Source organism: Emys orbicularis, chromosome 3 (assembly GCF_028017835.1).
Source record: "Emys orbicularis isolate rEmyOrb1 chromosome 3, rEmyOrb1.hap1, whole genome shotgun sequence".
Taxonomy (NCBI): Eukaryota; Metazoa; Chordata; order Testudines; family Emydidae; genus Emys; species Emys orbicularis.
In genome coordinates, this window is record NC_088685.1 from 194,936,140 (window position 1) to 194,950,746 (window position 14,607).

At 40.9% G+C, this 14,607-nt stretch overlaps 1 protein-coding gene across 2 annotated transcripts in view; it reads right to left on the reverse strand.

The window, feature by feature from the left end:
* Positions 1–14,607, reverse strand: part of BCL11A (BCL11 transcription factor A) — a 95,347-nt gene that overhangs the window by 59,781 nt on the left and 20,959 nt on the right. The window lies entirely within an intron of this gene.

The window sequence follows — 14,607 nt, forward strand, 5'->3', positions numbered from 1 at the left end:
GTGTTGCTAATCCAGGAAAGACAAGGAAGAGCCAAATCACTGATACACGTTTTGAAACACCGTAATTCATAGCCAGTACTGCCTCAGCTTTGCTGACTCCCTTGCATTGTATATCCGTCACTTTCTCCTTTAAAACTTATGTGAGAAAATAACTTGCGCAATCAACAATGCTGTTTATTTTTAATAAAACACTTGTGATAAGGGCCAAATTATGTAACCCTTACTTACATGGATAAGCACTTACTCATTGAAATAGTCCCATTAAAGCCAATAGTTCTACTCGGGTGAATAAGTGTTTACCAGCTGAGTAAGTGCTCCACAATCTGGCCCTAACATAGGAAAAAAGGATTTCTTAGGGCCAAATTTTCATATCGTTACTCACATTGAGTAACATATTACTCTGTGAGTAGCCCCTCTGAAATAAATGGGACTGCTGGCATTGCTGAGTTAGATGCTACTCAACCTGAGAAAAAGTATAAAGAGTATGTCCCTAAGTCTTTATGTTACATCATAGTGACTGTTCCAAAAATTAACACATGCTTCAACAAATGAATTATAAAATGATTTCTGCAACACTATCAAAAACAAATAATAATGAAAATAATAAAATTCCAAGAACAAGCCATTCTCTCCACTTCTAACCCTTTTTTAATTCTCTTATTTGTTTTGTTAATTTAAGGAATTGCTTCATTTTTTTTCATCAGATACAAGGTGCAAATTATGAAAACAGTATTTGGATATATAAACAGGTTAATTTGCATATTGAATTACTAGTGAGTAATGTAAATTCTAGAGTTCTGGTGTCATAAATCAGGGTTTTGGAATGCTTTTTAAAAAATCCAGGCATCCACATTTCTGAAAGCAAAGCAAATAAATATAGTTTCTTAGATGGAGTAACATAGACATCTAGGGTACTATTTTCAACAGCGCTCAGCATCGGAGTTTTACTGTTGATCTGTGGCAGCAGAGTTAGGCCAAGATTAAGCACTTTTGAAAAATCTCACTCCTCACTTTCAGAGCCACAAAATACCATCACTGCACAGGGTTTTCAAATAAAGGAAGTTAACCAACTCTTTTTTTGTTTGCTTTTGTTTTGTTTTTTTGTCTAGATGATTAAAAATTGTGAGGAATATTTTCCCTTCAGTGCTTGTGCAAAACTTCTATGGGTAATGATGGAAGTACATGGGTGCATCAACTCTGAGTGATGATTCATTGAGGTATCTTTCATCTGAACCTGTCAAAGTGCTATTCCATTATTAAAAATCTGACCCTGACAACATTCATGTGAAGTAGATATTTTACTGTCCATTTTACAGATGAGCAAACTGAGGAACCATGAAACTGAAGGTCAAATCCTAAAGGCACGCCTCACCCGGACTTCAGTGATTTGTGACTTACCCATGGTCACATAGGCAATCTGTAAAAGAGCCAGGAATAGAGCCCAGGGCACAGATTCTCCAGTCCATTAATGCCACTCTGTGTGGCCTTAAACTGGACAGAGTTTCCAGGTGAAGAATTCCCCTTACACAGGAGGAATTCCCCGCTGCCACCTCCTATGCCAGCCCAACCAACCCTCTCATATAAGGACAGAAGGAGGCACGTCAGGGCAGGCTGGGAGCATGCCAGGAGTGGGAGTGTGTTGCAGAGCAGAGCTCAGCTACGCCCGATCTTCTAGCAGCATAAGGGACCTCACCCTCCCAGCACCAGCTGCTTAAAGTTAAAACAGGATCCCCCTCACTATAACTGCATAGCCCGGTAGCAGAGAGCTGCAGCTGACTCCCTGGGCTGCCAGTCGCCTCTATGTCCAAGCACAGCTTGAATCAAGAATCAGAGCCAAGGGGTCCTGACATGCCCGGTCCCTGGCACTAATTTCTAGACCGTATCTCCCCCCCATAGATATACAAACCTATATATAATTGCCCATTTACAGTCCCCTGCAATGCACAACACTTAATACAGCTCATTGCAGCAAGATACATTAAAAGCGTAGGCATGATATCTTGTGATTGGTATAACATCCTAGCAAGCAGTGTTATTTCTCTATCTAGGATAGGGAAAGGCAATATACAGCTGGAGTGCTGCTGACTGCAGTTAATAGAAAATATGGGGTGTGGTTTATTGGAAAGGGGAGGGCTCAGTAGGAAGCAAGTTATACGACATGATACCATTCCAAAACAGATCCACGTACAAAACCAGATCACTAGTCCAGGCTTCCCTAGGCAGCAGTAATTTGTTCATGGCTATGTCCATAGTGGGAACATATTAAAATGCTTCCTCAATCAGTTCACAGCTTTCTTGTGTGGTAAAAGTTCTGACTCTGAGACATACGCTTGTGTACTGAATGGCCCACTTCCACATGAGGAGGCATGCCTGTCATGGGACTTTGAGCACCTGTATACAGCATCTCTTATGTGGTCTCTGCTATTTTTCAGTCTGTGCCTGTGTACTTTATAACCACGCCTCTTGGCAGATATGACAAGATTTCCTTTGTGTGCTTCCAGCGTGGACTGTCCTGTAACTCGTGCTAATAATATACCACATAACAAAGCTGCAGATTTTTGCTCTTTCTGCACTTTTTTCCCCTATGAGAGGGTGCTACACAACCTTACAGGTGTGCAAACCAACAAAAAGATATTGCGGTAACATGACATTTGCTTAAATCTCATCCAGATCAGTCACTGGATCAGAAGCAATGATAAAATATACCAGTAACACAGCTGATGATTGTGTTCCCATGAATAAATTTCCTTATTTAATATTTTTATTAAACCTTTTATTTATTTATTTTCATTTTATTTTAATTTTATTTATTTATTTATTTATTTATTTATTTTATTAAACCGTATTTAATGGTTTTTCTGGCAGTTTCACCCTGTTTTTGGATATGTTGAAAAGTTGTGTCCTACCACTGCTGAGCTTCCCCTTGCACTCCTGCTTTGTGAAGTTCACCAGGTCTGGTTTTGGCCCATACCTGGTATGACGCCTCACTTCAGGAGAGCAAGGTGTCAGCTGCCCTGGAACAGTGTCATCCTGCTAAACAGAAAAATATCTCTTGACATTAACAGCCTTGCCAGTTATTGGCCAGTCTCTAAACTTTTCCCTCTTGAGGAAGATTATTGAGAAAGTGGTTTTGGAACAGCTCCAGTTGCATCTCGATCTTGCAAGGTGTCTTTGATCCCTATGAATCTGGTTTTAAACATGCAGTCAGTATTATCATCTATGTCTGACAATGTCCTTCAAGCAGTGGATACCAGTAAGGTGTCCCACACAATGTCTTTTTTCCCATCTACTGCTGGCTCACAAACCCTGACTATTTCTCTGATGTGGACACTGCCCCAGTAATTCATGTTTTTAAAATCTCATCTAAGATTAGTGCAGTGCATTCTAGTTGGAGCTATGGTTGAAAAAGCAACCAGTACAAAATCCACTGGGTTGGCTCTGAAGTCAAGTGAACCATTCTGAGCAGAGCACTGTGCTCTGAACCAAGTGCCTGTTCACTTCTGGGCTTAGTTTAAAGTGCTGGCGATGATCTATAAAGACCTACATGGTCTAGGACTCAAATATTTGAGCAATCACCTCCTTCACTATGTTCTCTGAGATGGTTACAACCTAGTGGGTTGTCCCTGCTCTTCTGGGCCCAGCAGCAGAGTGTTCTTAGTGGTTGGCTGATTCCCTCTGGAGCTTCCTCCCTGTGGCACACCACCAGAGTCCAAGTGTGGGTCCAGTGTACGATGGACGTCCAGGCGATTTTAAGGGCAAGATATACTTAGAATCTTACCTCAGGCCTATATTTGTGTATTTTTGCAAAATGTAACGAAAGGTGCCTAGCCGCTGAGGGGATGGATCCCATTTACAAATCAACGAGTCAATCAATACGTAAATAATACTCATACCAGGCTTTATACTAAAGTATTTGTAAAGATACGCTAAAATCATAAGGGAAAAGAACAGCACTGATTTTGCCAACTAGCCATTTCCAAACACTGTACAAAAAACTCTCCGTTGGAACAAACTCTTTGACCAATGGGGAGGAAGCACAGCAGATAGATTAGGACAATGGCCCATATTCTCTGTCCCCACTGAGAGCAGTTTGCCAGGTACCTATTCTCAAAAATAGTCACCTGCATATTTAGAACCTCCAAACGTGCAAGGGGGAAAAAATATCAAATCATGGCACCGTGTACTTGTTGGTGCCAGATTACGTTTCCACGGCAGCTGCTCCTTTTGTCTACTTTCAGTAAAGCCAAACCTGCCTAAAATTTATTTTAATCTTCTGTAAACCCAAGTGTCAGGCACTTAGATGGCAGCTAAAAGCGCCACTCTCAGATAACTGAGTGACACTTGCTAATAATAGCCTATGCATTAAGAGAGCAAGAGCGGACATTTTGTGTAACCAAAGAGGAACCTGTGTATGGGAACAGATCAGTGTGGCCAGTCTCAGCTTCTTAGGCAGCAGATACAGCACGCAGACCAAGCCCACCCGGTCTCTTATGTGATTAGCTGCACTAATACCACCAGTGACCTCTCTTTCAAGCTAGGAGGCAACAATAGTCCTGGCTTTTGTTAACAGGAGAACAAAATGCCACCTTTTACAGCTCTGCAATCATAGCTGTCTTCCCTTTTCATCTTCCAGAGGCTGTGCACTAGACCTTTCTTACTAGGAATGTTGCTTAACCCTTCACTGGACTGCCTTTCATATGGGTTTTTTTCCCCCCTTTAAGAAATTATCTTTCTCCAGCGTCTGTTCATTTCCACTGAAAACACCAAACAACCCTTTTCTGGCAGATACTATTCTGCAGATGATGTGTATGTAAAAAAATATATTCTTCTTTGCTATTAGACTTTTTCTGATGCAGTAAGTAATCTAAGATACTAGTCTACTTCAGCGGATCATTAGCTTATCAACCTCTACATTAAACTCCTCCCCTACAACCACACACCTCAATATAACTTGGAACAGTCTCACTGAAAAGGATCAATCTGCTGATTATTAGGAATGAACTGGTTTTAACTTTAGAGAATTTTTATTTTGTTGGCAAATCTAAAGAACTACAGTAAAAACATGTCAAATGCTCTCAAGAACTGTGCTTTCCAAAGCTGTCCTAGTTCAACAATTGAACCAACATAAATGACAAATGCAATGAAATGTCTTGTCAGAAGAGAAGCTTGGGACATTGTACTAACATGTACTTGCTATAAATCTCTTTATAAAAAAAAAGAGGCAGATTGTTCAGAGGTGCTGAGCGCTTGCTGCTGAGATTGACTTCAGCTGGGGTAATGGTTGCTCAGTATCTCTGACTGATCAGGCCCTAAGTGTCTTGAGGTTAGGATGGCAGGATTGTCCCCCACTGCAATAACCTCACTCCTACTGAGGTGTATAACCACATATCTGGTATTTTCTTTCCAACTACTGTAAGAAAGTGCTCTCCTGTAACTGGACAGTGCTGTACAGAATTCATTCACAGAGTATGTCTTAGATATGCAGCTGACTGGATGTGTCAGTTATGTTCCAAATGGGTTTTCACAGGTCAAGGTTCTGTAAGCAGCAAGAGCAAATACTATTTTTAGCTGGGATAAGGTCACAACGCTTTTAGAGACAGTGAGGTCTACAATAAAACCTATTGATCAGTCTCTGGAACTAGTGCTCCAGAGAGACGTGTAGATTGAAACAAGAATTGCCTAGCTGTTTTCTCTATAGACTCACTGGGTAAAAGCTTGTTGGACTTAATATCTTTCAGGAGATAAAATAAGTAAGAAGTAACTGTGTACAGATTGCTGTAGTCCATTTAACCAGATGCACGGGGGGAGAGAAAGAGGGGTCCATGGGAAAAATAAATAACAAGAGCTAAGCATACTTCTGTGCAGAGCACAGGAGTACTCCTATTCAGCAGCAACAAGTGCAGCAGCCACTGAGCTACCAGGGCAAATGCACTCAGTGTATGGAGAAGAGAACACTGATTCATCAGCAAGCTGTTAGCTCTCTACCTTTCATATTACTGTAGCTACAGGCTAAATTACAGCCATCAGATTTGCAATAGCATCCCTCAGTATAGGGCATCATTGGCTGAATGGGTGTTTTTGCTCAAATAAATTGCAGACTGTGTTATCCCTGAGAATGTTTTAATGGAGGAGAAATTATGAGCAGGAACATCTAAGCAAAGATGGCATTTACATTTGCTATGATTATTTTCCCTATAGCTCGCTCTACAGACTAAGCAGCACCTCATGAAGAAAATGTTGATTTTAGGAGAATAAATAAGTGTTTTACATATATATCTATTACTAAGAATTCTAATGATGAGCACACATCCAAATGCCATACAGGGGCTGGGGTGATAAAAAACAGACCAATATTACAGCCAGGCAAATTACATAACTGGATGGAAGGTTCATACATTTCCCAAGGTTTTCACAACAAATCCAAAATAATTTATCTGGGTCAAATAAGAGCTTTAAGCAAAACACTGAAGTAATGGACTATCTTATTTTAAACTTTAGCCATAGATCTAAAACTTCAAGTGAATTATGTGCCTCTCCATTATGAGAAGCTCTTTATTGTTTTGGAAACTTGTGACCACAGGAACTAGTGTGAAAATGTAGGGTATCTTCATTTATCATCTGTTCCACTCTCACAGCCTAGCTTGCAAACAAAATATGCCATGATAAACATAATCCATATATCACATTGTGACATGATTGACCCCATTAGTGAGCCAAGGCTGTCCTATCAGAAGCACCCCACCACACATTAACAATATAATGGCTGATGCATTTGCATGATAAAATAAATAAATACATAAATAATAAAAAGAGACAGAGAGAGCATATTGTGCTATAAAATTCTAAGATTCACGTTTGAATATATGGTTTGCTTCCTATTTAGAATGTTCTTTATAGACAAGAATTTTATCTATGTTCAGCTGTTCATGTAACAACATACAGTGTAAGAAATAAAGCATTTGCATGTCTGCAGCATGGTCTGTCCCTTATCTGACTACTAGTCTGTACAGTATTTTAACTTTCTTCACAATAGATATGATAGGATGCGAAATTCTGAAACAGCAGATTATCTCTACATGTGGATTATGAAGGGATCACAATAAAAAGCATTATGTCTCAAAGCAGCACAATAACAGTGATGCAAGGCTAAAAAAAAAAAAAAATACCCCCAATTCATTCCAAAAACATGTATTACCTTCAGAAAAGCTAAGAGAATTACTCCTTTATTTAGGAGATAGGGTTTGGTTTTGTTTTGTTTAAAGATCCTTGTCTGATAGGAATACTTATTTCTCATCTTTTCTTCCTACTGCCTTCTGGATGAAACTGTAAGAGAAAGTTAAAGGTAAATGCAGTTCTAATTTATAGGGGATAAAGTTACCTCAGAATTTGGGACATTTCTGAAAACACTCTTTTTTTATAAAAAAGAAAAAATAAGACCAAGAAAGGCTCCAAAGAAAAGAAAAATGTGATTTGCTGTAGTAGATGTGGGGAAATATAAAATTCAAAACACACTTTAATTGATAATTACATTGATACTATAGAATATTTTTTCTTCTAGAACCTATAAATTATTATCAAAAGAACGTAAGTGAATGTGCACTTGGTAAGAAACTCTGTGGGCGAAATCCTGGCTCTACAGATGTCAATGGCAAAACCCCCATTGACTTCAATGAAGCCTGAATTTCATCCCATATAGGTGGGTGGGTGGGTGTATACATGTATATACAATTCTTAGAGACAGACATCGATTCAATCTGCACTTGATCCAATGCCCACTGAAGTCACTGAGAGTTTTCCATTGATTTCAATGGATGTTGATCAGACCCTTTGTTAATCTAAACATAAATAACAATAATGGGTGGGATCTGGCTTTCTGTTACACGGGTGCACACATAAAGTAACTCTAATGTCCTCAGTGGAGTCACTCTGGATTTACACCAAGGTAACTCAGAGCAGAATCTCCCCTAACGATTCTTTTTCTGTATTTATGCTCTTGTCTTTTCCTGCTCTCTGCATTGATAGATGAGAATCATCCCTGATAAGCATGCTAGCAGGCAATTCACGTGCCTGTGCAGTGAGGGGGAGAGAATAAGGCGCCTCCACGCCCCGTTGGTTGGCCTGCCTAAGGGCCAGGCAGAATTCCAATCCCTGTATTCAAAGGAGTCCAGCTACTGCTCCTCCCTACTTCCCTGGGGCACAAGGCTCCCCAAAGGGGATGGGGAGGGGCAGGGAGGAGGCTGAACAATGGCTCTCTGCCCCTTGTGTGCCAGCCTTTCAGAATGCTCCTGTGCTCCTCCTTGGGCGCCACCCTGTACGATGTGCAATTTGCACAATCTAGCCCTCGGACAGGGATCCTGCAGTCCATATGCCGACAAAACTCCCACTGGAGTTTCGAGAGGAGTCAGCACGCAGGGAGCATAACGGGGTGGGGCATGAGTGAGGCATGGAGGGGTGATGGAGCCAGAGGATCTTCTGCAGCCCAGGAAGTGGGAGGCCAAGGAAAAGGCTATGCCAACAATTGAGCTGCTGTAGCCACCAAGGAGCCACTCTGTACCAAGTGTGGGGAATTCAGTATTACCCCTGCCCTTCTCTTCTCCCACACAACTGGGTGTAGGATTTGCCCCTATACAAGTACTAGGTAAAAGTATTACTAGACCTTAAACCCCACGTTGAGCCTGCTAATGAAATCCCAGCAAATAATAAAAGATGTAGAAATCATTCAGACTCTTTCAGAGTCATCAAATATGCTCAAAATTATGCCATCATCCCCAGTTAAAAGTAGAGAAAAGTCTTGTGAGAAAATAAGGTGTGTGTGTGTGTGTGTGTGTGTGTGTTTTTTCCTCCCATTATAAATATTTAATCTTTTTTCATTCAGAAATTCTGTTTCAAGCTGGGGTGTTGATTATGCTTTTGGGGGAGGGATGGGCCAGTGCAAGGCATTGCACTGTCCATTGTAGATCTTCTTAATGCATAATGCTGTTTGCAGACAACACACCACATTTTTGTGTTAACAAGTGCGCAAAAACGGGAGAAAAAAACAAGCAATCACTGCTATTATTCAAGTGAAGCTTTTGTTACTTGCTTGTGTAGTGTTCAATATTAAATCAAACAAGTTTAAAATACTGTCAGAAACCAGATCTCTGTATTTGTTTCACTGTAAAAGGCATCTACTCATGTTGGTTTATGGAGCTTCTAACATAAGCCTTGTTGCACATGTTTGAATATAGCATTATCTATTGTAAAAGACTGGATCTAATACTGCAAACCTTACTCACATGAGTAACCCTTACTCATGTACGTATTTCCACTGAGGTCAGTGGGATTTCTACAAGAGTAATGGTTACTTAGTTGAACAAATCTGTGTAGGATCAGGCCCTTTCAATGGCAAAATATTCAAATTTATTATTTTTGTCTTTTCAGTTTCTTTTTAAATTAGCATTCAGTGTCTGAAGTCATAACATGGATAGCTAAAAATGTGTGTGCGGATATGTCTTCCAAGAACAAATGGCTCATATTTGTTCTTTATTATTTAGGAAATGCACATTAATTACTGCAGATTTTCTCCTATACATCTACTGTATCTCAGACAGAGATGCTGAGAAGGGTCTGCAGAATAAAAATGTATGGGGTAATTAAATGGATATTTATAATTAGAACTTAATAATTTGCATCAGGGACAAACGAGCTCTGATTTCAATCTGTAGTGCATTTAGATTAGCCTGAAGATAGTGTAATTTGATATTTTATAGTCCTCCTCTCAGATTATGAAACAATACAGTGTCTTTAAAGCAGCCGTGTTTGTGACAGGAGAGTGTTAAGAAGGAGCTGCAATGAAAATGTTTGACAATGTGAAAGCAGCCATAAATTACATGACAACTGTGTAAAAGTCATGATGAAACAAATAAAGGGCTGACCTATAATGCATCTGATTCATTGTGGCATACAGAACTCTCTGCACTAATCTCTGTACAGCAAACTCATTCTTAAGTGTGGAACTACTTAGCACCGAGAAAACTGTAAATTATCACTAGTCAACAACATTGATTTTTAGTCGACATTTCAATCAGTTTGAAGCAGAAATACTACATAGCTCCTCCATCAGCCTTTTAGCCAGGCTACTGCTCCTCTGTAGTCTTTCAGTTACAGCACTGTTAAATCTCCATTGTTTCCACTGTACAATGTTTTTTGTAGAATCTGTAGATGCAGGTACTTGACCTATAACACTCTGGCTTGTCTGTTGGGACATTCAGCTTACCTTCACCATAACGGTGAACTGACCCAAATGTGGGAAGCCAATGAAAAGCCAGCTACAACACTTAAGTCTCAGTGTGGGTGGCCTAACATGGGATGAATTTCACCCTTAATGAAAGTAAGTTAAATGTCCAAAACACAAGCATCTGACCTTTAGATCAAGGACATGGATCCACACAAACCCTGCACATGAGGTGGCGGATAGAGTGGCCAAACAGGTAGACCCAACCTTATGTGTCAGAGAACAAGGCCCCACCCCAAAAAGGTGGCATGAAGGGGACAGTTGGTATCAAGCCAGGGAAATGGCTACTGAATCTGCAATTATACCAGTCTGGTAGCCCAAGATCCTCATGAAGGGGTGTGAATGGTCAATAATCACTATTCCAGTCCACAAGGCTGGAATAGCAGTTATAGAGGAACAACCCTGCGGTCCTACAACCTTTTAACAGGTTAGAGAGCATCCTCTAACCATCTAAAGTCAAACTCAGTTAAAGATCCAAAGCAGGGCTGCTCCTGTTTTCAGGGGGAAAGCAAACATGAGTAGCAAACTTGAAATGTTATTATTTTACAATTTTATTTTTCAACCTAAGCTTCCCTGTGATGGCTGGGAGGAGAGAAGAGCCAAGGTGGCAAGGTGATTAAGACACTGGACTGGGATTCAGGAGACCTGGGCTCTGCCACAGGCTAAATGTGTGACCTTGGGCGAGTCACTTACTCTTTGTGCCACTGTTCTTCCTCTGTAAAATGGAAGATAATAGTACTTCCCTGCCTCACAGGGCTGTTGAGAGGATGCATTCATTCATTAAGGCCTGTTAGATGGTCACATGCTAATGTATGGAAGCCATATAAGTACATAGATAGACAGATAATAAGCAGGCGTTCCACAGGACAAATTAACCACATGCACAGCCAAATGACAGACAGAGATAAAGGAGTGTACAGTAGCTAGGGAGTTTACAATGAAGTCATTTATGGTTTGACATGCAACTCCAAGATCAAGATAAGAACCAGTTTTACAAAGGAGATCTCCAGTTTCTGAATGAGTGCACACACAGAGAGAAGATCACCTCAGAGCTGTAGCTGAGAACTTCTTCACTTTTACTCCTGTTACTTTTGCACTTGTCCTTCATGAAGTTGAATTCAATACACTACATTTAATTAAACTTTAAACTGAAAACATGGAGGGTGGAAGAATAGGCCCAAGTTTCCAGCCCATTGAAATACAAACTTCAGGCAATGCTTGAGGAACTAAGGTTCTGGACCCCCTGCAAATACAGATTGACACGGGGGGCTTGCACCTGCCATAAGGTAATGAGAGTCAAACCTGCATTTAGTCCTGTGTCCACTGAGGATATAGGGATCCACAAATGACTAGAAGTCCTACTAATTTATGCTAATTGACGGCCAATCTGAGTATTGGAGGGAGACTGTCAAAGGCACAAAGGACAGTTAGGCACCCAGCTCCCAATATAATCCTAACTGCCCTTTGTGCCTTTGAAAATTTCTCTCTAAAGGTATGTCCACACTGCAATAAAAGACCTGCTGCACGGCCATCGCTGGCCCAGGTCAGCTCACTCAGGCTCGCGGAGCTCAGGCTGCAGGCCCTGCAGCCCCAGCCCCACAAGCCCGAGTCAGCTGACCCAGGCTCTGAGATTCAGTGTTGTAGGTTTTTTTACCACAGCACAGATATACCTTTAGCGGCTTAGGGAGTCTATGTTTTCCTTGTTATTCCATTTCTTTAAAATTTGAAATCAATCTAGTATAAGATTAATGGAAAAACCTTCCTTTGAGGAGTTTCTTGTTTGACCAGAATACATGTTATTCAAATAAGCTAGAGTGAAATTCAGCTAAGCTGCTGTTTGTTGCAGCACGATGAGACCGGCCTGTTAAAAAGTAAAAATGTCAGGATGTTATAGACTGAGCTTCCTGCCAAGACTGGTAAGTACCTGAATAACTGTCAGAAATAGACATCATAATCAGAAACAAAAACCAATTTGGGCTCCTATATAAATCTAGATCTATACACACAGACTGCACATTTTGCAACTGACCATAGGTTTTTATGATGGGCCAGATCGAACCCCAGGATCCAAATACCCCTGAACTTTGGGGAAGCTTTGATGTGGACCTTAGCTTTGGAAGCTTGCCTCTCAGTGCAAATCTGTAACTATAAACACGTTTGCAAAATCCTATTCACCCCAGACAAGTAACTTCTTTTTTTTTTTGAGCTAGTAAAATATCTTTGTTTTCTTCGTTCTCATCACTCGCATGGTAAAAGAAGGCAAGCAGATTTTGTGCTTTGGCTGGTAAATTTTGTGACAGCTGCACAAGGCTGAAGACGTACAAGATATGGCTTCATGCCGTTTTTGCACGTGTTTAAGTAAAGCAGATGCAGTTAAATCAGTTCAGCCCTCCAGTGTGGACACAGTTATACCAGCATAAAGGTGTTTATCCAAAACAAGCTGTAGAAGTCTAAACAGCTTTATATCAGTATAACCGTGTCCACACTAGGGGTCTGAACCAATTTAACTAAATTGTTTTCTCTACCAATTGATTAAATCAGTGCAAAACCAGTGTGCAGACAGCAAGCGCACACACATGCTGGAACAGGATTTCTTCTGTGGAATTATTCACTACAGTATTATCTTTTATACTCTGTCGACCTGTATTCACATCTCCTCTTGTATTTGCCTTTCTCAGCTATACACAGATTACTTCACAGATGGTTTTAAACAGTGAATTTAACTTCTGCAATTTATGAAATCTCTCTCGTTCTCTCTCAGACACACAAACACACCCACCCCTACTACTCTCACACTCTTGCTCAGTTTAATTTGCCTCTCAGAACACCAAAACCCTTTTTGTCCTGGGCCCTCAGGTTACTGGCATTATTACAACTCTTTTTTCCCAGTAGCAAGCCAGGAAAGATGATAGAACCTGTCTGCGTGGCCAAAAGACTGGTCTCAACTGGTTCAGAGGGAAAAAATTGAGCTGTCTCTCTCTCTTTTTTTTTTCTTTCTTGCCTTTAGCCAAAAGACCTGGGAGCATTTGATGTACAGTCAGCAGGTATAAAAAAATTATTGAAAAGGCTTGACTGCTCTTGGGCTATGACACTCTCTCATCAAAATCTGGATTTCTGCCAAGTTCATCTGTTAATGGACAGCCGCAACCAGGGCCTGCCCCTCCCCCAACTTTTCCCTTCCCCTCTGTTCTCCTACCTCCTTCTAGCTCCTAAAAAACTAGACATCGATTATGTCTGTGCTTTTCCCTTTCTATTCAAGATAAACAAAGTGCTTCAAGTTCAGGGCACACCCTGGGACCCTGGACAAAGCAATCTATCATTCTGTCTGCTAAACCAGTCTGGCCACACTACGACTGAAGAGACTAATGCTTCCAATGTACAATTTTCCCTTTGTGCTGCTTCCCTATTACTACTAACCTCTTTTCTTTACCACCTTCTCAGGAGCAGATGTGCTTGACCACTTTCCCTAAACCCCTCCTGGCAGAGACATTTTTTTGTTGTTGAAAGCAACCTCAAGAATTAAAGAAAGGAACAGAGCTTCTGTCTGTCCCTCCCCGCTCCCTTCGCCACCTCCTATTTCCCTCCCCACATCCACTAAAGAAACTAAGCCCAGAGCTACTTTTCCTTCCTCACTGAAGAGGGGCTTTTTTTTTTTAAGTGAATTCAGGTTTAAATCATATCCATTAATTCATTCTGACTTGCAATTAAATGCAAATACACTTTTACAGCCGGCACAGAGTGTATTAATTTTAACAGCAAATGACAAAATAAGAATACATTCCCTCAAAAGCTAATAATGAATTGCACTATAAATAATATTAACGGGCACATTCATTAATACTTGTAAAGTGCTTTGAGATCCTCAAGAGGAAAGGGCTATAGAAGCATGCAGTAACATCAGATGCGGGGATAAGCCTCGCCGGGTAGTTACACACCCTTTCCCAAATGCCAGTGCAGTCATCCAAATATACTGCTCGTAAAGCGGAGCATCTGTAGCAGAGCATGTGTAGCCACTAGGAGCTACATCCTGCATATCTTGGAACTCAAAATTCCCCTCAAAGTCCACAAGACTTTGGGTGCACAAGGAACACAGGATGGGGTTCAAAGGGTTCAAATCTGCAAAGTCTTGGGCAGCTCCTGCAAGGCACTGAATGCACACAACTGCCACTGAAGGATGCACACTGCACCTCCCAAAATTAGGCCCTACGCTGACAAACATGGGATTGTCAACCTAACACCAGGCCCAATCCTGCTGCTATGTAAATCAATCAGAATTATGCAACTGAGGTCAATGGGAGGACCCTACTTGCTTCCCTAAAAACAAAGTCAGAGAA